General features: G+C 41.5%; 1 long non-coding RNA gene across 1 annotated transcript; it reads right to left on the minus strand.

The window, feature by feature from the left end:
• Positions 1–18,226: 18,226 nt before the first annotated feature.
• Positions 18,227–18,611, minus strand: LOC126152769 (uncharacterized). The gene is made up of 2 exons (XR_007532076.1): positions 18,475–18,611; positions 18,227–18,267 (listed from the first exon to the last, which is right to left on the minus strand). It is a non-coding gene; the product is annotated as an uncharacterized LOC126152769 (long non-coding RNA).
• Between the last annotated feature and the right edge of the window lie 896 nt (positions 18,612–19,507).

The following is a 19,507-nucleotide window of genomic DNA, read 5'->3' on the forward strand; positions in this document are numbered from 1 at the left end:
CTATACCAGCATAATTATCGCTAATAATTATGCTTTTAACGCCGGCCGTTGTGGCCGTGCGGTTCTAGGCGCTTCAGTCTGGAACCGCGTGACCGCTGCGGTCGCAGGTTCGAATCCTGCCTCGGGCATGGATGTGTGTGGTGTCCTTCGGTTAGTTAGGTTTAAGTAATTCTAAGTTCTAGGGAACTGATGACCACAGATGTTAAGTCCCATAGTGCTCAGATCCATTTGAACCATTTTATGCTTTTAACTGTGATATTAAACGACCTAAGCAGTTTCAAAAATCGTAAAAATTTGTCCACCAACAAGTATTTAAAAATGGAAACATTTATTTTCATCTGCTTTTTATATACTTGGTGATTCCGTGACGATGTTATAAACTTTCAGGGATGACCGAGAATAGTAAACGCATCAATTTGAGGTAAGTGACCCTTGTCCGGAAACGACCGAGTCGCAAGCTGTAAGCGAAATCGTACAGATACCTCTGACAGTGGATCTCTTTTCCATATTTTAGAAAGAGGTAGTGTGGGCAAAGACAAGAGAAAAATGTCCAGTAAATAGGGGCTCTACAGTACATACCTTAAGAAGTATGAGCCCTTGTTCATCTTTGCTATTGTGAAACAAATCTCTCCTACTGAACAAGTGCTCATAGATGTTAAGGTATGCACATTAGAGTCCATGGCAAAAAATGGTTCAAATTGCTCTGAGCACTATGGGACTCAACATCTTAGGTCATAAGTCCCCTAGAACTTAGAACTACTTAAACCTAACTAACCTAAGGACATCACACACACCCATGCCCGAGGCAGGATTCGAACCTGCGACCGTAGCAGTCCCGCGGTTCCGGACTGCAGCGCCAGAACCGCTAGACCACCGCGGCCGGCTAGAGTCCATGTTTACTGAACATTTTTTTCTTGTCTTGGTCCTACTACCTCCGGGGAAAGTACGGAAAACAAAGAACTTGCAGTAGAAACGTCCACTGTCAGAGGAATCAGAACGATTTTCACGTATAACATTCGACTCTGCCGTTTTTCGACCAGGGTCCCTTGCCCGAAATTAATAAGTTTATCCTCCTCCGTCATCCCTGAAAGTCTGTAACATCATCACGGAATCACCCTGCATTTTAAAACTTGGGTTATACGTGTTAAACCTTTGGCTGAAAAGAGGTTTTATCAGCTGCCAGCTTGCCAATTCGTGCCGCACTGAAACAGCAATAAAGAAACGTAGACCATCTTTGCAGAGAACCGCGATGGGTACACAGCAGGGTCTCTATGTCCGATGACGTCACAGGTATTCCCCACATCGCCCCTAGCAGACAAAGCCGCTTAGGAGGCCTGCAGAAAACGTAACGGTACACAATGTACGATTGCCCTGCAGGCTGTCACCTCGGTGGTGAGTCACACATCCGTGCAGTTGTGGACGGACGAGTGGCTGATAGTTACGGAAAATAAGGTGCAGTTGGTAAAGCAAACCACCCGGCCGTGGCTTTCCTCACACCGGTCACTCTGGTGCACAGAGGGCCTAGCCGCTTCAAAACCTGGACAGAGCAGCAAAAGAAGGCGCGCGTTCCGAATTTGGTGCCGCGAAATCTTGTGTAGGTTGCACTGGTGCTTACTTGCAATACCAGTCTGAAGCTGGTGTGATACGTGCCGTGACAGTTAACGGTAAACACTGTATCGGACAACCACAGATTTCTCAGATATTGTTTGTGTGGCCTCTTTAATGTATGACAGCGATCATCCCTAGATGTCGGGATAAATAAGATGGGTAGCACTCCACAACGCCAAGTTGACATTTTTAACCGGTGTAACGACGTGCATCGACTTATAACTAAACTACTTCCGATATTATCCGAAATTGTTGGCTCCAGAATTTCATCTGCGTGGTTCCATTTTTGTAACTGACTCTTCTACTCCCTTAATAGTATAACTAACGGGTTAAAACGTATCTGCGCTCACGTATTTTAGTAGGCGGTCACTTTTCTAACGTGCGCCATTGCCGCACGGCAAAAATGGGTCCCTCATTATTGCAGTTATCTGTTACTCTATTATCTGCACAAAAAATGTCTTTTGGGTTTTCCGTAAAATTCTTGGGAAGCTATTCGGAATGGTGATCCTTAATTTTTCTGATAATTGACAAATAATTTTTCTACAAGATTGAAATTTCCTCGAGTAATAATATTTTTTTCGCGAAATGCAGCAGAACTATTCAAATTTTGTACTGAGAACTCTAGAACTAAAACTTATGTATCAGCAACTCTGAAAAAAACGTACGTTTCTTGGAAGTCGGGTGTGTCCGATGCCGACATCAGCCCACATAGTTTTGATTCGCGGATGTGCCGTAATCGAAGCTGTTCAAGATGTGCGGTAAGTTCGGAGTGAGAATACCCGGCGTTGCCGAGAAGATTTTACAGGCAAATATTCCAGTGAGAAAACGATGCAAGTCGTATTCCATCTTCTTCTGGTGTCGTCGGACACATGCATCTCGAGAGTACAGAAAATGAAGACTGAAGAAGATAAACAGATGGCACCTGATGTAAAGATTGCTTTTCGGACCATGTCCCAGTGGACAACCGGACAACGACCTTTGTAGAAACAATAATGATACAAGGGACGAGAGTGACATTCATTTCGACTGAAAAATGTAAAATGTGAATAAAATATTTCAGTACGGCAATTTAGACTCATAATTCTTTATCAGAGATCTCAGAATGGTTTATACCCGAAGTTTTATTCGAATCCACTAAATTTTATAATTTTTCTTCCGTCCAGCTGCATCCGCTATTTTGAATTTTGTAATTCCGTCCTTGGATTCCTAATCAGCGACCCAAAGAATCTGAAAAGAACACAGTTTTGTAGGATTTTGTATCCATTTTTCTATTATGTCCAGATTTTAAAGCGAGTTGACCCATCATGCGGCAGTACGAAGTGACCCTGAGCCGCCTTCGAACTGGACACTGTCCCCTGACATGTCATTTTTCCCAACTTTGTGATGTTCGTGGCGTATAAATCACTGTATGCCACATTTTAACTGAGTGCATTTTATATTATGATAAGTGGGAAGAAGCAAATTTCGTAGCTAATGCGCCTTCATTCCAGCGATCAGTCAGCTGCAGCAGTGTTAAATCATCGCTCTCTCTCTCTCTGAGAAAGAGAGAGAGAGAGAGAGAGAGAGAGAGAGAGAGAGAGAGAGAGAGAGAGAGTTTATGCGTGCAAGGTTTTAGGACGTTCTTTATTCTTTTCTTTGCCACTCTGATTTTAATAATTTTTCGAACTGTATCCACACTAATATTCCAGTACGGGTGCTATAGGCCTTCCCATTGTGCGCCCACACCACCATATCATACCATCATCATCATCGTTATCATCATAACTGCTGGCGTGTAATTTTCAATAGATGTGTTCCTCCACTTTATTTCCGGCCTGGTTCAGCAACAGTAATCCAGTTTTCAAATAAAAATCCAGTCTCTGTTGCAGGTACAGTAAAACCTCGCTAAGCCATCGCTTACCGTACCTGGAGCATTGTCGGAACGCAAAGAAGATCGGTTTATCAGAGGAACACTTTTATTGGCCCATAACATCAGAATAGGGCACAGTACAACTTTAATTTTCGCTTTGGAGTACTGTCTGAAAATTGTTCCTTGTTAAAACTGTAACAAAATGAAAAGGGGACGTTGACATACTAAGAAATGTACAGTAGCGCCGGCACTATAAAATATGTCTGTATTGTACAGTAAGATATTGTTACTGCGTGTGAAAGTTTTAACATCTGTACATATCTTATTATAGCACTATACTGAGATACAACTGATTGGCACTGAACGGGTTAAAACATGAGGAATCACATTCTAAAAAATGGCCTGTTCCTAAGCAGGACGAAAAAAATCTGCGATATTCTTTTGCTTAGCAGACGACATTGATTTTGCCGCGATGTGCCCCATTTCCTAATCCACAAAATGTCAGTTGGGGGTGTGTACGGCTACATCAAACGCATTTTTAGCGTCTGTATGTCATTCTCGAGCTGTAGTTTTATTCTGTTCGTTCTTATCAGTTGTTCGACTTACAGGGTTAAAAGGATTTGGTCATCAATTAATTCTGCTACCTTTGTTCATTCAACCTCAGCTTACACCACGGGGCCCAATGTCTGGTCGGAAAAACGGTGTCACATATTCTCGTTTAGTTGGTGCCGTAATTTAGTTTTACACATTTTAAATTTGTAAAAAGAACAACGTCATTAATTTCTAAAACAAATGCGTGCACAATAAAACTTATTGATCATGTTAGAAAAGAGTTACTTCATACTGCAACTCATGGAGGTATCGCACCTAGCAACGCGCAACTTTTTACTGATTCATATCATATCGCAGACGATGACTCATCGACAAGTGCAGATCTGACTGTAGCAACGGCCCAGGTAGCTAAAAAAAAAAAAAAGGAAATGGGATGGTGTGATAAAGCGGAGAGTCGGGTCATCCGAGGTCGGATTAGCGAGTTTCCTCTGTATCCATTTTAAAATTGACGCCTTTCGTGCTAGTGGCGCATCTTCAGAATTTCTGTAAATTAACAGTAACATGACCACGAGCCTATCCGACCATGCTAAGTAACTATTGATTCAAGTAATTGCAAAAATTACTTGTCTTACACGGGGTAAACAGCACTAATCGAAAAGTAAATAGTGAATGGAGCGCAACTGCAAGCGACAGCAATAAAACCTAAAGCATGTGTACGTCAACAAATGTTTATAAAAATTCCTTCTAAAACAAAATAACTACTAGAAAGGACTTCCCATATCTATAGACACAAAGAACTTAACCAGAAGCTATTAGTTACACTCACCAAATCATGGAAAAAACCGGCATGTGTATAGGCTTGCTGTGAACAGGCATATTGCACTGAAGTAAACAGTAACTGCGCTATGCGTGTTGGCTGCGACAGCGAACCGCGTACTGATCTGACGTGAATGAATAGTTTAAGGTAATCACCAAGCGATGGTGCTAGTTGTACGTGGTATGTCGGTACCGTTTACATAACGAAGGATAATTAAGAACAATGATACGAATATAGTGCCAGAAGTACATAGTTTAAATGAATTGATAGCTATAAAATAAATACGAAGTTGAAAATCGAAGGCGTACGACACTATGATGATAGCTTTACAAAAATGTCAGTAGCCGATTCCTGTATGGCTAGGTAACCAACAGCAGGATTGGCGTTTTTAACCCGCCACAGTGACCTTATGTTTGCTCCTTGATTCATGAGTCAATATTTCGTATCACATGTCATATACGTAGTGGTGTGTATAGTATCCTGGCTGTAGCTACACGTAATACTACACCTTTCTCTCCTGCAGTCACACGTGTCTCGAAGAGACTACCCAATAACCTACTTCGGCGCTGCTCTCGAGAGGAGATTAAGGCTTCTTCTGTTATCTTCAGCATAGATTCTCCTTCGGTATCTGTCTTCCTATTGTCCAATATTTCTGTCACATTGTCAGATTCCTTTTGTACTGCTGCCATGCATTTTTGTGATTGTGTCATTAGTTCCGTTCGACAGGAACAGTTTAATTTTAGAAAATTTATTGAGACTACATTAATTCACATTAACGTAATGCTGTATATTCATTACTATAACTGTACTAATGATAATGATAATAATAATAATAAGCACTGAACTTAACAGGAGACGTAAATACACGAAGCAGACGTGAGACGCAATAAAAATAAGAAGCTAGTTTTCTGTAGACGTCCTTATATGTATTTTTCAATCCTACCTTCTTCCCATTTTCCAGAAAGATACGCTGGCGTGTGTTTAATGAAGGTATAGGTCGATCCCTTCAGTAATAATTCTAAAAGTTAAAATTACGCCCAATTCTTGCTGTCGCCTCTGTTGCTGAAACTCATTCCCTGTTTCGCAATGGCGCCTCTCCCTCTAACGTAATTTGTGACTACACAATGTTCCTGCGCCACGATCCCGTTACTTCGATTTCTTCACCTCGGATCCCATCCAACCTGTGATACCGCCTCGCGTTTACCGTTTCAACCGTTAGAAAGTATCTAAAGCTCTAAAGACAGACATTCAGATAAGCATTGCGTGGCATCAGCAAAATTCCGATTGTAATAGATTAGCGGAGCGTCATCGAAAAATTACAAATTACATCCTGAAATTTGGAAACATTGTTATTATAAAGGATATCAATTAAACCTGTGTTATAAACCAGATTAATTTATAGAAGATAATAACTACGATCATTAAGAAATGGAGGCGAGAGTGTCACAGATATCAAAGGCGTGATTGCTTGGAAATCATTAAAACAAAGGCGTATTCGTTGCGGTGAGATATTTCACGAAATTTCTGTTACTAACTTTCTCCTCTGAATGTAACAATGTTTTATTTTCGCCAGCCTAAATAGAGAGGAATGATCATCGCAATAAAATAGGGGAAATTAGAGCTCGTACAGAAATATTTATGAGTTCATTTTCCCACACGCTGTTATAGAGTGGAACGGTAGACGAATAGTGATCAGGTGGTTCGAAGAACCTGCGAGGCACTTAGGTGGGAGGTGCAGAGTAGTTATGTAGCTGTAGATTCATTTTCTCAATATCTATCCACTTAAGCGCAATAAATATATCTTTGGAAGTTTCTAGCTGATAAAATCATTTGTCCTGTTTTGTAGACATGTTACCTTCGTACCTTGCGTGTAGTTTCACAAGACAGTCTCTCTCTCTCTCTCTCTCTCTCTCTCTCTCTCTCTCTCTCTCTCCAGGCATATTTAAATTTGTATTGCGTGCATTATATACCCATTTTCGGCCTTCTGCCTGTAGGCATTGCCTTACCTCTGTGTGGATTGCAGCGTATTTTGTCTCCTGACTTCACGTATTGACAAAGTTTTTTTTTCATTATGTCGATCTGCTTCCGCAGCTCGTGGTCGTGCGGTAGCGTTCTCGCTTCCCACGCCCGGGTTCCCGGGTTCGATTCCCGGCGGGGTCAGCGATTTTCTCTGCCTCGTGATGACTGGGTGTTGGGTGATGTCCTTAGGTTAGTTAGGTTTAAGTAGTTCTACGTTCTAGGGGACTGATGACCGTAGATGTTAAGTCCCATAGTGCTCAGAGCCATTTGAACCATTTGTCGATCTGCATTTTATTCGTTTTTAGCACCTCCCAGATGCACGATACTGTTGCTGTTTTGTAGCTTAAAAACTCTTTTAATACGCATTTATTGTATTGTACACATGTAAGTATCTTCTACAAGTCAGACGATAAACTTTACTCTCTTATAGTGTTTTGCGTGACACGCACTACTGGGCAACCGAAAATCCACACTGGGTTCGTTAGTTGTACCATCAACGGCCGTGGAACGTAAACATATGGTGCGGCAACGTAGGAAATTACATTGTGGGACCTTACTCCATCTCAGGTGTTCTAAATGGACATTAGTAAACACACTTTCTGACGAATATTCTGCCGGTTCTTCTAGAAGAGATACCACTGAATATTCGATGGTATATGCGGCTGCAACACGACGGTTGTCCAGCTCCCGTGTTGCAACGCAAATACTGAATGAGAACTTTCCTGGACATTGGATAGGACGAAATTCTGTTGCTGTTATTTCTTTCTTTGGGGAGCACTCAAAGATGCAGTCTATGACGAAGCCTCAACTATGCCAGACGATATGTGTCGTCGAATCGAGGGTGCATGCTCTACCACTATAGCTACATCTGTTCATTTCAGGTGTACAGGTGGTCACCAAAGTATTTTTAGTAAAACGTTGAGTTAAACAAGTGTATCCCATAAGATGTAATTTAGAGTAGTGTAGGTAGAGACAGTTGCCCGACAGTGTGTATTTTACCTCTAATAAGCACACAGCCACGTAAAGAAAGTAAAGGAAAATAAAAGTCTTCCTTTTAACAATTAGATATTTAATACAGTAGTTGCTTTTTGCAGCGTATAAGACCTCTTTATTTTTGAAGAATGGACAGTTGATTTCTCTGTTTCAGCTCATATCTGGGAGGATGCACAAATGTGAAATAGTTTTCCTAAGCGCTTTGTGATACGCTAGATTCTAGCCTATGTCGTATTTCCATATATAACATTCATAGGCGAGCTTGTACCTAGGTCGTAAGTTTGTTCAAATAAAGCTTTATTCTCGTAGCGCTGGAGTACCTTAGGGTATACAACTACGCAGCTTCGTCCGAGTCGCCTGCTTGGCAGTGTTTGCACCGCAAAAGCAGTTTCTGGCCCTCGTGGTCTCCCATTCTAGGATATTTCTCGAATTTTATTACGACAGGTTTCAAGGTCAACGTTAATGAACGCTATATCACTGTGATTGTCTACTCAAGAGCTATCGAATGCAGTTATAAAAAGTTTACGGTTCTATTTTAAAAAACGTACTTGCTTCAATATCTCCGTTGATACCAGCGTTAAAAACATTAGTCAGACAAAAAATTCGTTCCCCTCGGCTCCCTAATATTTCCCGAAAACTGCGTTTCGACATGTATAACCGTTCACGAAATAACATGGTGTTACGTTTTGCGTGACTCACCTTGTATAGAGGTACGCCGGCCGCGGTGGTCTAGCGGTTCTGGCGCTACAGTCCGGAACCGCGGGACTGCTACGGTCGCAGGTTCGAATCCTGCCTCGGGCATGGATGTGTGTGATGTCCTTAGGTTAGTTAGGTTTAAGTAGTTCTAAGTTCTAGGGGACTTATGACCTAAGATGTTGAGTCCCATAGTGCTCAGAGCCATAGAGGTACGGAAATGTGTGTGTGTGTGTGTGTGTGTGTGTGTGTGTGTGTGTGTGTGTGTGTGTGTGTGTGCACAAAAATTTCGCTAAATCGATCTCGTTGGATTAATTAAAGACTGTCACTGAAAATAAAACAAACATTTAAGAGTTCTATTCTAATGTTTTTTTAACGACTGAAAGCCGCATTTTCTTTAGAAGACTATCAACAGAAGTTAAATATTCGTCCCACACAAAGAAACTTGTTATCAGTTAAATTCTTTGAACAATCACGACACCTAGCTGTTTAACTGTACGCTCATTGCTGTTAATTGTTGTGTTTGACGATCATCTCGTGATTTTAGGAACAGGAAACCACTGAAATAATGAAAAAGCTTCACATCGTGTCACGCAAATTTGCACCAACGTGATTAGTTAACGTTGCTCCATCGGTAAAGAGCTCAATTTGAAGAAACATAGCATTGTCTCTCAGTTGCTCGACGGAAAACCGACAAAATTCTGTACGACGTTCGAAATCACGGTCGTCGAGTGTCTAATGTAGTGACAGGTGATAGCGACGGAAATTCTGCCGACGTTGGATGCGAACGACACTCATCTGGCTGATTCCAAATTACTTGGCAATGTGTCTCGTACCACTGTGTGGATTCATTAGCGTCGTAGCCAGAGCAGCTTCTTCGTGTTCTCTGTCAGTTGCAGTCTTCTTTCTTGTCCCGTTTTTGATGTTCAAGCAGCCTTTCCCCGCTAGCGTCTTGTAATTCGTGTAACTGCCTGGCGCGTCGGACATTGGCGATCCGAATAGATAGCCCTGTACCGCTGTACTGTTTTTACGGTATTTCTTTAACATTAACGCTATAAAAGTAGTATATCCAACATCTCATTGATGTACATCTCTTCACGCAACGAATGTTGGAGCAGAAATGAGTGATCTGCAGTGCAGATAAGTAAACAGGCAAACGTGTTGACATTCTGACACTGTGTAGCACGAGACCTCTGCTAGGTGGTGTTTGCACCACTAATACTCTCAAATTCTAGGGCATTTCTCAAATTTTTTTACGACAGGTTTCAACGTCAACATTAACACACGCTATATCACTGTAATTGTCTTCTCAAGATCTATCGAATGCAGTTATAACTGGTATACTTTAACTTTTGTGTTCTGCCTTACGGCAGGTCTTGTCATGGGGGAAGCCTCGACAGAGGTCCACCGCATGAGCGTCTAGAGAAGTGATTCGAGTGGTGGTTTCCCGTTGCCTTCCACGGATGATGATGAAATGATAATGAGGACAACACAACACCCAGTCCCTGAGCGGAGAAAATCTCCGACCCAATCGGGAATCGAACTCGGGCCCCTTGGCGTGACAGACCGCCACGCAGACCACCCAGCTATCACGGCGGACTATAAATAGTATACGGTTCCATTAAAAAAAGCCTACTTGCTTCAATACCTCCGTTGATACCAGCGCTAAAAACATTAACCGAACAAAAGCATACGTGCCCCTCGACGATCTAACATTTGCCGAAAACTTTGTTTCGATACGTGTAACAGTCACGAAATAAAAGGGGTGTTACGTCTTACGTGAATCACCTTGAATATTATAAAAATGTAGGTATGTGTGTTCAAACATCTCCTCCCAGACTAGGTACACATATGACTTTCTATATGGAAAGAGGAACTCTGACAGTAACAATTATTTACGTCTCAAACTGGTGTGGGTGAAACAGAAGCATGACGCATCACGCCCAGATACACGGACTAACCTATATTAATCCAGTACTTGAGGCTGAAAGCACTTAGCGACTTGCAGCGAACAGTAGATATGACGTCACAGACATTCATATGAGTGAAAAACTAGGTTCTGCTTAAAATGGTGCACAGTAGAATTTCAGCATGGGCACGATGTTTCAATTTATAACTTCCTTACTACTAAATCTATTCCAAACACACTCTGCAAACAACATTGACATGTGTAACTGAATGTAAGTGCAAAATTGTATCACTGCACGACAGATAATTCAGACATAAATTATGATGTCATAAACACTGAGGTGGGTGAAAAACGAGGTTTTCTTAAAACTGAGGACAAATTACGTCGACTACACTCATCCAGTGCTTGATAATGAGTCGACTTAGCGACTTTCAAGAGACTTTAAACATAATTTCAAACTTTAGCTAAACTTTTTCTCGCATACATGCTTAACGTCAAATATTTAACACATGGACATTTGTAATAAGAAGTTTGAGCCTTTTGTACAATATATAGTGGAGTTAGGTTCTTTAAGGAATCGGGCGTTTACTGGTTACTTTCTACCAGGACAGAAGCGCTGTGGGGTTAAGAACAATCCAAATCCCACACGACTGCGAACGAAAAATTAATGACATTGAAGCATAACTCGGGGACTCATGGAGCAATTGCAACAATATCTGTTAGGTAAATGACTTTTTAAAAAAATGGTTCAAATGGCTCTGAGCACTATGGGACTTAACTACTAAGGTCAGCAGTCCCCTAGAACTTAGAACTACTTAAACCTAACTAACGTAAGGACATCATACACATCCATGCCCGAGGCAGGATTCGAACCTGCGACGGTAGCGGTCACGCGGTTCCAAACTGACGCGCTTAGAACCGCACGGCCACACCGGCCGGCAAATGACTTTTTACTTGCATAATATAATTTCTTCCTCCCTCTCGTATCTCGTCAGTTTACACCTGTTCTTTTACCAAGAAGGGATGTTATGAAAACAGGGTAAAGATTTTTCCCTGACGATCCCGTCAAAGGTTTAGTAGTTGGATAATAGATTTCGGAATTAGTGATTGTAATAAAATTTAGTTCAAAGGGGAGGATCAGATATAAAGAACATCTTACTTACGCAACAGCCTAAGTGCGTGGGATTGGCTCGGAGACCTGTAATCTTACTCAGAAAATTTTAGCTATAGTGCCATCGCCTGTTTTTAACAAATGGGTGCAGTGACTGTGTTATTTGAAACTGAAATAATAAGGAATCGGACTGTGAAATCCCCGAACTAAACGTTCGAGAAGACGAGGTTCTTAGTTATTTTGGCCGTGCGATTTGCACTAAGAGCATTGACAATTTCTGCTGGTCAAATGCATATCTTTGTCATCAGTATATTGCGACAGTCGCACAGACAATCTAAAGCTGTAATGATAAACACGGATAATTATTTAATATAGTGATGACTAACGTTAATTACATTATTAGAACAAACGACTGAATTAACTGAAATATATTTTACAATATTTTCGTAAATGTTACACACTGCAAAACGGTTACTGCACCTGTAATGGAAAAAGGCGTCTAGTCGTAACTAGAGGTAGAAAAGAAGTGTGTCTCCTTCGCGGCAGCGAGGGAGACTTAAAAGATTCGTTCATTTAGTTAAACAAAATACATCACAGATTATAGTTTAAGGTTCTTAGATTATCGCTGCTTTATCGATATGAAGGTATTGCAATAAAGATTCTGTGGGAATGAAGTTACAGACTACCACTAGGTGTGTGTGTGTGTGTGTGTGTGTGTGTGTGGTCGGAGCGTAAACCAGGTCGCGAGACTAACCTGTGCAGCGAACCAACGTCTTTCGACCTAAGTTCAAGCCATACAGGTGAATTTAACATCATCGCTATAGTCGTATAGTGTAAAACAGCAGAGAATCATACACATATGTGTGTAGTATACGTCAAACACGGATACGTTCGACACCTCTTAAACACCTGGATCGATTGCAACAAAACTTGGTACACAAATTACTTACTATCTGGAAAGAAGTACTGTGAGTGGTAACAACCACAACCTCGTTTTGGGGTGGGAGTGATAACGGGATGATGGACGGCATGGGTTGGACAGATTAAAGGGGAGGAAAAAAAATAGAGATTGTTGTTTAATTCTCTCGAGGTTTTACGAAGATTCTCGAAGGGTATAGAATTTCTACGGACCAGAATATTCTCGAACGTCCTAGAATACATATCTCATTGATCCACAATCCAATCACCTTAACCGTAAAAACAGTCTTAACGTAGTCAAGACAGAAGAACATCGAAAAAGTGTATCCGCTTATAGAGAGAAACTACGTAAAAAAATGATGGTTGTGTGAGCGCACGGTTTTAGCAACAAAAATGACGTAGTTGAAAAAAAGAATTAAGGGAATACTGAATGTGTTATCAGGTGAAGAAAAAAATAATCTAAATCCGTTAGTACACTTATTAACCAAGGCGAATGCGTAAACTTCCCAACAGAATTTCTAAATTTGCTCAAAGTTCCCGGTATGCCTTCGCAGAAAGGCTTCCAAGAAGCTTCAGAGAAGAGGATGTATTAATTGGAAAAGAAAAAGGCAGGTCGTTATTCGTACCCACAAATTCCACTCATTTAAACGAACTTACCAATTAGCATTAAGAGATTCTAATTTCTGGAACGATTAGGGCACGACGCGGCTATCAATAAAGCACAAGGGCAAATATTCGAATGTAGCGAAGTGATTTTAACAAATTGTGTTGGTCGCAAGGTTCGGCAGACGTACCATCTTCGCGTTTTTGGAACCCTGAAATTTATTCGTCTTTGCACCAAACGTCCGTTTCAGCTGGAAACAGTGTCATGATTGGCTAGACACCTGGGCAGCCAAAGGCCATGCAAAAATAAATCACTGAGATGTAAGCTGCTGAACCGTAGCGGGGCTGTGAACTTTCCCGCAGCGGCTCAGCTCCCTGATGGACACAATGCGTGAATCCCCAGTAGGTAATCTCTTTCCTTTTGTGAGCCCGCGCCCGTTCCAGCGAGAGCCGATGACGTGGTTAAGCCCACAGTTCGCTAATGACGGGGCGGCCCCATGGCATTCCTGCACGGAATTGCAGTCCTCACTAACATTCCATTTCTCACATGAGATGACCCGGCTGCCGACCGACCATATCCGCTGTGGAATGGGTGCTCACGCGCGCGCGCGCGCGCGCGCGCGTGTGTGTGTATGTGTGTGTGTGGGTGTGTGGGTGGGTGTGTGTGCGTGTGCGTGTTTGTATGCCGTCTCAGTGCGGCAGACTATATCGGATAAAATTACCGATATCATACAGTGGTGGCCAGAATTCAAACTTTGTTTCTTCCTACCGATTTGGGCAACGTTCCTTCTGACACGGATCTGAAAGGCCTATCATGAAAAAAAAAAAGAATTATTAAAATAAGCATACAATACATATACCCAAGTTAGTTTTTCAATGTATACATTACCTTCTGCAAGAAAAAATTAAACTTCGATTTAAAGAAAGAAAAGGTTTATTGAAACAGAGACGGATTATTTTGCAGGATAATGTTTTACTTAGCAAGGAACTACGGCATCTACTTTATCCTTAATTTATTACTTTCATCTGTGAAATCTTACCTTTAGTTAAACACAGGCACTTGATTCGCCAATGTTGCATTGAAGTATCTGCGTTCGGCAAGTTTTAGACTTCGTTCAAAAAAACAAAATTATTCTCTGTAGTAAGGAAATAAAAAAGAACAACTAATATCAAACAGAAAAACGTAAAGTAGAAGACGTCTATAAATTTTGTTATTTAGACACCTTAATCTTAGAACATAACGCCTTTAACATGGAAATCAGAAAAATACTTCTAATAGAAAGTCTTGACTTAAATTAAAGAAACCAGCTATTAGTGAAGAAGTTGTTAATTAGCTTCATGTTCTATGCATCATTTTCCATGATGAATCGTAATGATGTGGAACGAGTCGTTTTACATTCACATGGGAACTTAATTTGTAATATCGTTGCATACTGAATATTTCTATGTTTTTTTATTTTATTTTGTAAGTAGAGATGTCAGTTAGTAATTCCTGTCCACCACCTTTTACGGTTTACTATAATAGAAATTCTTCTACGGAATAGAAAGAGTTGTCAAGGCAATCTTTTCAGTTTGTTTTCAAATTTTACTTTGCTGTTTGTCAGACATTTTATATCACTGCGTAAGTGATCAAAACTTTTTGTTGCAGAATTGTGCTCCCCTTTTCGTGCTAAAGACAATTTTAATGTGGATTTAGTTTTGAACTGTAACACATTACTTACAAGAAACTTCATGAGCGGATAAATATACTCTGAGGGAGGAGTCAGAATGCCCAACTTCATAAACAGAGGTGTACAAGATGATCGTGGGTGAGCGCCACATATTATTCTTACTGCACGGTTTTGAGCAACGAAGACTTTTTTCCTTAAAGATGAGGTACCCGGAACATTATTCCATATTACATTATTGAATGAAATATGCAAAATATGTTAACTTACTGATTTGTCTCTCCCCAGGATTTGCAATGATTCGAAGTGCAAATGTGGCTGAACTAAGGGTAATACAGATAAGTTTAATACAGAAAAAAAAGGAAAAAAAATATGAAGATGTTCATCTGGAATATACTTCAGCATGAAACAGGAGGTATCCAGAATATCGGAAACAGACATGAGATAGAAGGAAAAGGAGCAATCAGCAGGGAGTCTCTTCTGCTTTCGGAACTGGCAGTGTTGAAGTGAGTGAAAAGAAAGAAGAAATTCATCAATGTTTCTCCACAGTCTAAGAAAATTGTACAGTTGTGTCTCGCCACATTAGAGCAGTAGAGGATCCGCATGAAAGCGCCTACTGCTTGGAATATCCAGCATACAATAAGCACTGTAGTCTGTGTAACAAAGATGGCGCTAGTACATGGTTCGGCAGCCATGCGCTCCAGCTGATGGAATTCTATTTCCTTTCATGTTTCATCTTTCTTTATCTCGTTACGTAATGTATAAGCTTTGGATGTTGAAGAGCATATATTTGTACTATGCAGACTATACTTATTTATGACATTCCCGATACTGAGCCACATTATCAAGTGTATAAGTGCACTTTCCAGGCACCAATCATGTTCTAGTTAATGCACACTTACAGAATGAGACAAGTGGCTCGCTATTCCTATGTTATTGATGTTTTTATCTATTGTTTTTAGGTGTTTTGCACAGATTAGCTGTGGTTCTTCAGACCGTATCAAGTGTTTTGATTGTGTTTGTAATGATTTGATGGATTTTACTGACACGGCTTTTTTGATATTGGTCACACTTTATTACATTCACGCATTATTTGAAGGGATGCTTTTTTTGCTGGTGGTGGACAAATGGAACTACTTTTGGATGATTTGATTTTGGATTATTTAGTTTGGTTCGCTTTATGTGGAATTTTGTCGTAAAGAAGAGTTACTTTGTGTGTTTGTACACAGAGGACGAACATATACCCTGTTTGCCGATGTACTAGCATTGTTATGAAAAGATGGTTGAAGGTCTGTGTAATGGAGGCAGTAGAAACATAGCGTATTTATTTCGGTATGATAGAAGACATAAATGTTACATAATGCAAATTGGTGTTTATCTTGTGGAGTGTGTACCCATCACAGTAACAGAAGTTTGTGAACATACAGTTATCTGTCCAGGGCAATCCTGGAACGGAATGTGGGTTGACATCGGGGTAGCGTGCACGTATGGGCCAATGAGCGTCAAAGAACGCCTGATTCTGTTTAGGGAAAGGAGGGCCGGAGAGCACCTAGTACTGCTCGTGTGGGAAACCGCAGGAGGCGGTCCTACGGTAGTATATGATCCATAGAGATCTACTGATGCAGCTGGAAGGGTGTGGTGCAGCAGGCAGGCACGGTGACGAAAGGAGATACACGATGAGAAGATACTATTTATGGAATTTTTACCATATTCTGAAAGAGGCAATTTCGGCCGGAACGCGCCGGAATGACTTTCCGGCTCCTTCCAGGATATTTTATTTTTGAGTTCAGTAGAACAAGTCAGCAACGGAGAATTATACTCAAGAAAAAAAGGGGGTGAAGCACCATGAACGTATTATCCGGATCGGAAGGAAATTGGTAGCTGTGATTTTCATGTGCAGACAAACAACGTTATGATTTCAGAAATACGGTGGATTTGTTCAAGAGAAAGAACTTCTTAAATTGGGCAATAACGCATTCGTCCACCTCTGGTCGTTATTGTGTCCGCAGCTCCTGGTTCAGTAGTTAGCGTTGCTGCTTCTGGATCACGGGTTCCTGGGTTCGATTCCCGGCCAGGTTGGGGATTTTCTCCACCGGGGGACTGGGTGTTTCTGTTGTCCTCATTATTTCATCATCATTCAGGGAAATGGCGAGACTGGAAATTGAAAAGATTGGTAATTTACACGGGCGACCCACGAACCAAATTCATCATCATCGTCATCTGGTCCTTATGCAAGCAGTTATTCGCTCGGCATTGATTGATAGAGCTGTTGAATGTCCTCCTGAGGGACAGTGTCGCAAATTCTGTCCAATTGGCGCGCCAGATCCTCAAAATCCCTAGCTGGTTGGAGGGTCCTCCCCGTAATTCTCCAAACATTGTCAGTTACGGAGAGGTCCGGTGACGTCGTCAGCCAATTTTTGGTTTCACAAGAATGAAGACAAGCAGGAGAAACGATCGCTGTATGTGAGAGGGCATTATCTTGCTGAAATGTAAGCACGGCATGGCTTGCCGTGAAGAGCAACAAGTTGGGGCGTAGACTATCGTCGAGGTGTCGCTGTGCTGTAAGGGTGCCGCGGATGACAACCAAAGAGATCCTGCTATGAAAAGAAGTGGCACCCCACCCCGGCTGTCGGGCCGTATCGCTGGCGACAGTCTCGGCCTGCGCCAGTGAGGCGAGCGCACCGCTGCTACTGCGCGCTGCTCTTCTGAGGGTGTCTCTTCGACCATAGATACTAGTAGACTGGCCTTGCTGTGCAGAAGCTATACGGCTGGTGTGGCTCCAACATAAACCACGTGACTGTTGGCAAAACGTGGCGGGATTTCAAATCAGCGGTCTGCCATCCTATGTTTGTATCGGATTTTCCCCACATTTCTCAATTGACTGCCAAACGCTTCCAACAAAAACTACTTTCTTATTTGTGAAAAATTATGCCACAACTACATTTGACCTGGATTTGTTCAAAGTACCATTTATAAAATCTAACAAATACACTCTGGTGGGCAGTGGGACGAAATTACTATAAACTATCAATTATAGTAAAATGTCGTTAAAATTCTTTTAAACAGTAAGAGTGGGCTCGTGTCAAAACTTTAAACATTGTATTCGCCACGTTTCGAGCTTTAGTCACTTATAAAAGAAAATGGGCTATGGGAATTATGTCAATTATAGGTGTCAAAATTGTTTACTTTAGGAGCAGGTCCATTTTAGAGTATCAATTTTAGGTGCACTTCAAAGGTTCAGTTCCCACTATTTTTACAAAAGTTTAAACTATTAGTTTAAAAAAAAAATGATATTTTAGATGAAAGGTGAGACTTTGCAGTTTCAGAAAATAATTTTGGAGCCTAGGTTTAAAAATGACAGACACTGTAAATACAAATTATAGATATACATTGTAAATAATAACTAACCTATCAAAACACTTCTCCTCGAAGTGCTTCGAGCAAAGGCGCGTATGTGCAAACGGCTTAAAGTTTTTCCGTTTCAAGGCCTGTATCCAAAGCTGCCTTCGGTTTTCATCCTTACAGAACCTATGAGTAGGAACGAGAAACAGTTATACTTACTTCTGTAACCGAATCATCACAGATACTTTCCAAAATGTAATATGAGTCTGAGTTTACAGGCATCACTTTCAACACTTTAATTTACGTGATACTCTATTTCAAGTGTAAAAAACATATAAAAGTCACTTCAGCAGATTTCAATAAACGCATCTGCGCTATCTTAGACACACTTACACGTGAAATGTAATGCCATTTCCCCGACAAAACGCTGAGTACAGCCATAAGCGCAACACGAAACAACCATGTTTTGCCAACATTCACGTGACTTCAGCCCAGAGATGTTGGAGCCACGAAAATGACGTCAGGGCCAGTCTATTATATTTATGGTCGAAGGGGTGTCTTAAGACGCGTAACGGCGTGTTTGTGCCGTGGCACGACGCAAAGAAAATTTTCGTACGCCGTTTTTACGACTGTAGCAGACTGTCGTGTTTCTGCGCTACAGCGTAGGCAAAGGTCGAAGCAGAGAGAAGAAGACTGACGCAGTGAAGAGACTGTCGGCAGACAGCGGTGCGGTGCGACCACAGAAGAAGAAGAAGAAGAAGAAGCAGTAAGAAGAAGGTCGTATGCCTGACCCTCCTTTGTAAAGCCAGTCCAGAGGCACCCCATGTACAGCGTTATAGGAACAGACGGCGAACTGTTATAACAACGAAAGCGGCGTCGAATCCACGGATTTAGACACCACTATTTTGCTAACAACAGCGAATATGACAGACTGTGTGTGTGTGTGTGGGGGGGGGGGGGCTGTTAAAGCCGCTGTGGCTGTCCACATCATCGCTGCGCCCCAGATCAAGTAGTCAGATTGCACAGCCGGACGAATACGAAAAGGCTGTCACTGTTCATCGTCGCTGTGCAAAAGTAAGAAGACTCAGGCGGCATCTTCGAGCTACGGAAGCTGTTTGGCTTCCCTGCCAAGGGAGAAGCTCTGTCCTGACTTGGTGGCAGAGAGGACCTTACAGAAGTTCACTGCACTGCCGCACAGGTTCGGACTGACCTCATTATGACGAACAGATGGCTATGAAACTGTATCGACGAACTGCATGACAGTCACTACTAACTCTACCTGCTAGAGATGTTGATAAAATATCCATATACCGATGTTTATTCAGAAAATGTCGACATAAGTTGGTGATTTTATTTTCCCTAACATACCGATTACTAAAATGGCAATATCGAGTGCCGATATTTTTATTTTATATTATGCTTTTTT

The sequence above is a fragment of the Schistocerca cancellata genome, chromosome 1 (assembly GCF_023864275.1).
Source record: "Schistocerca cancellata isolate TAMUIC-IGC-003103 chromosome 1, iqSchCanc2.1, whole genome shotgun sequence".
Classification (NCBI taxonomy): Eukaryota; Metazoa; Arthropoda; class Insecta; order Orthoptera; family Acrididae; genus Schistocerca; species Schistocerca cancellata.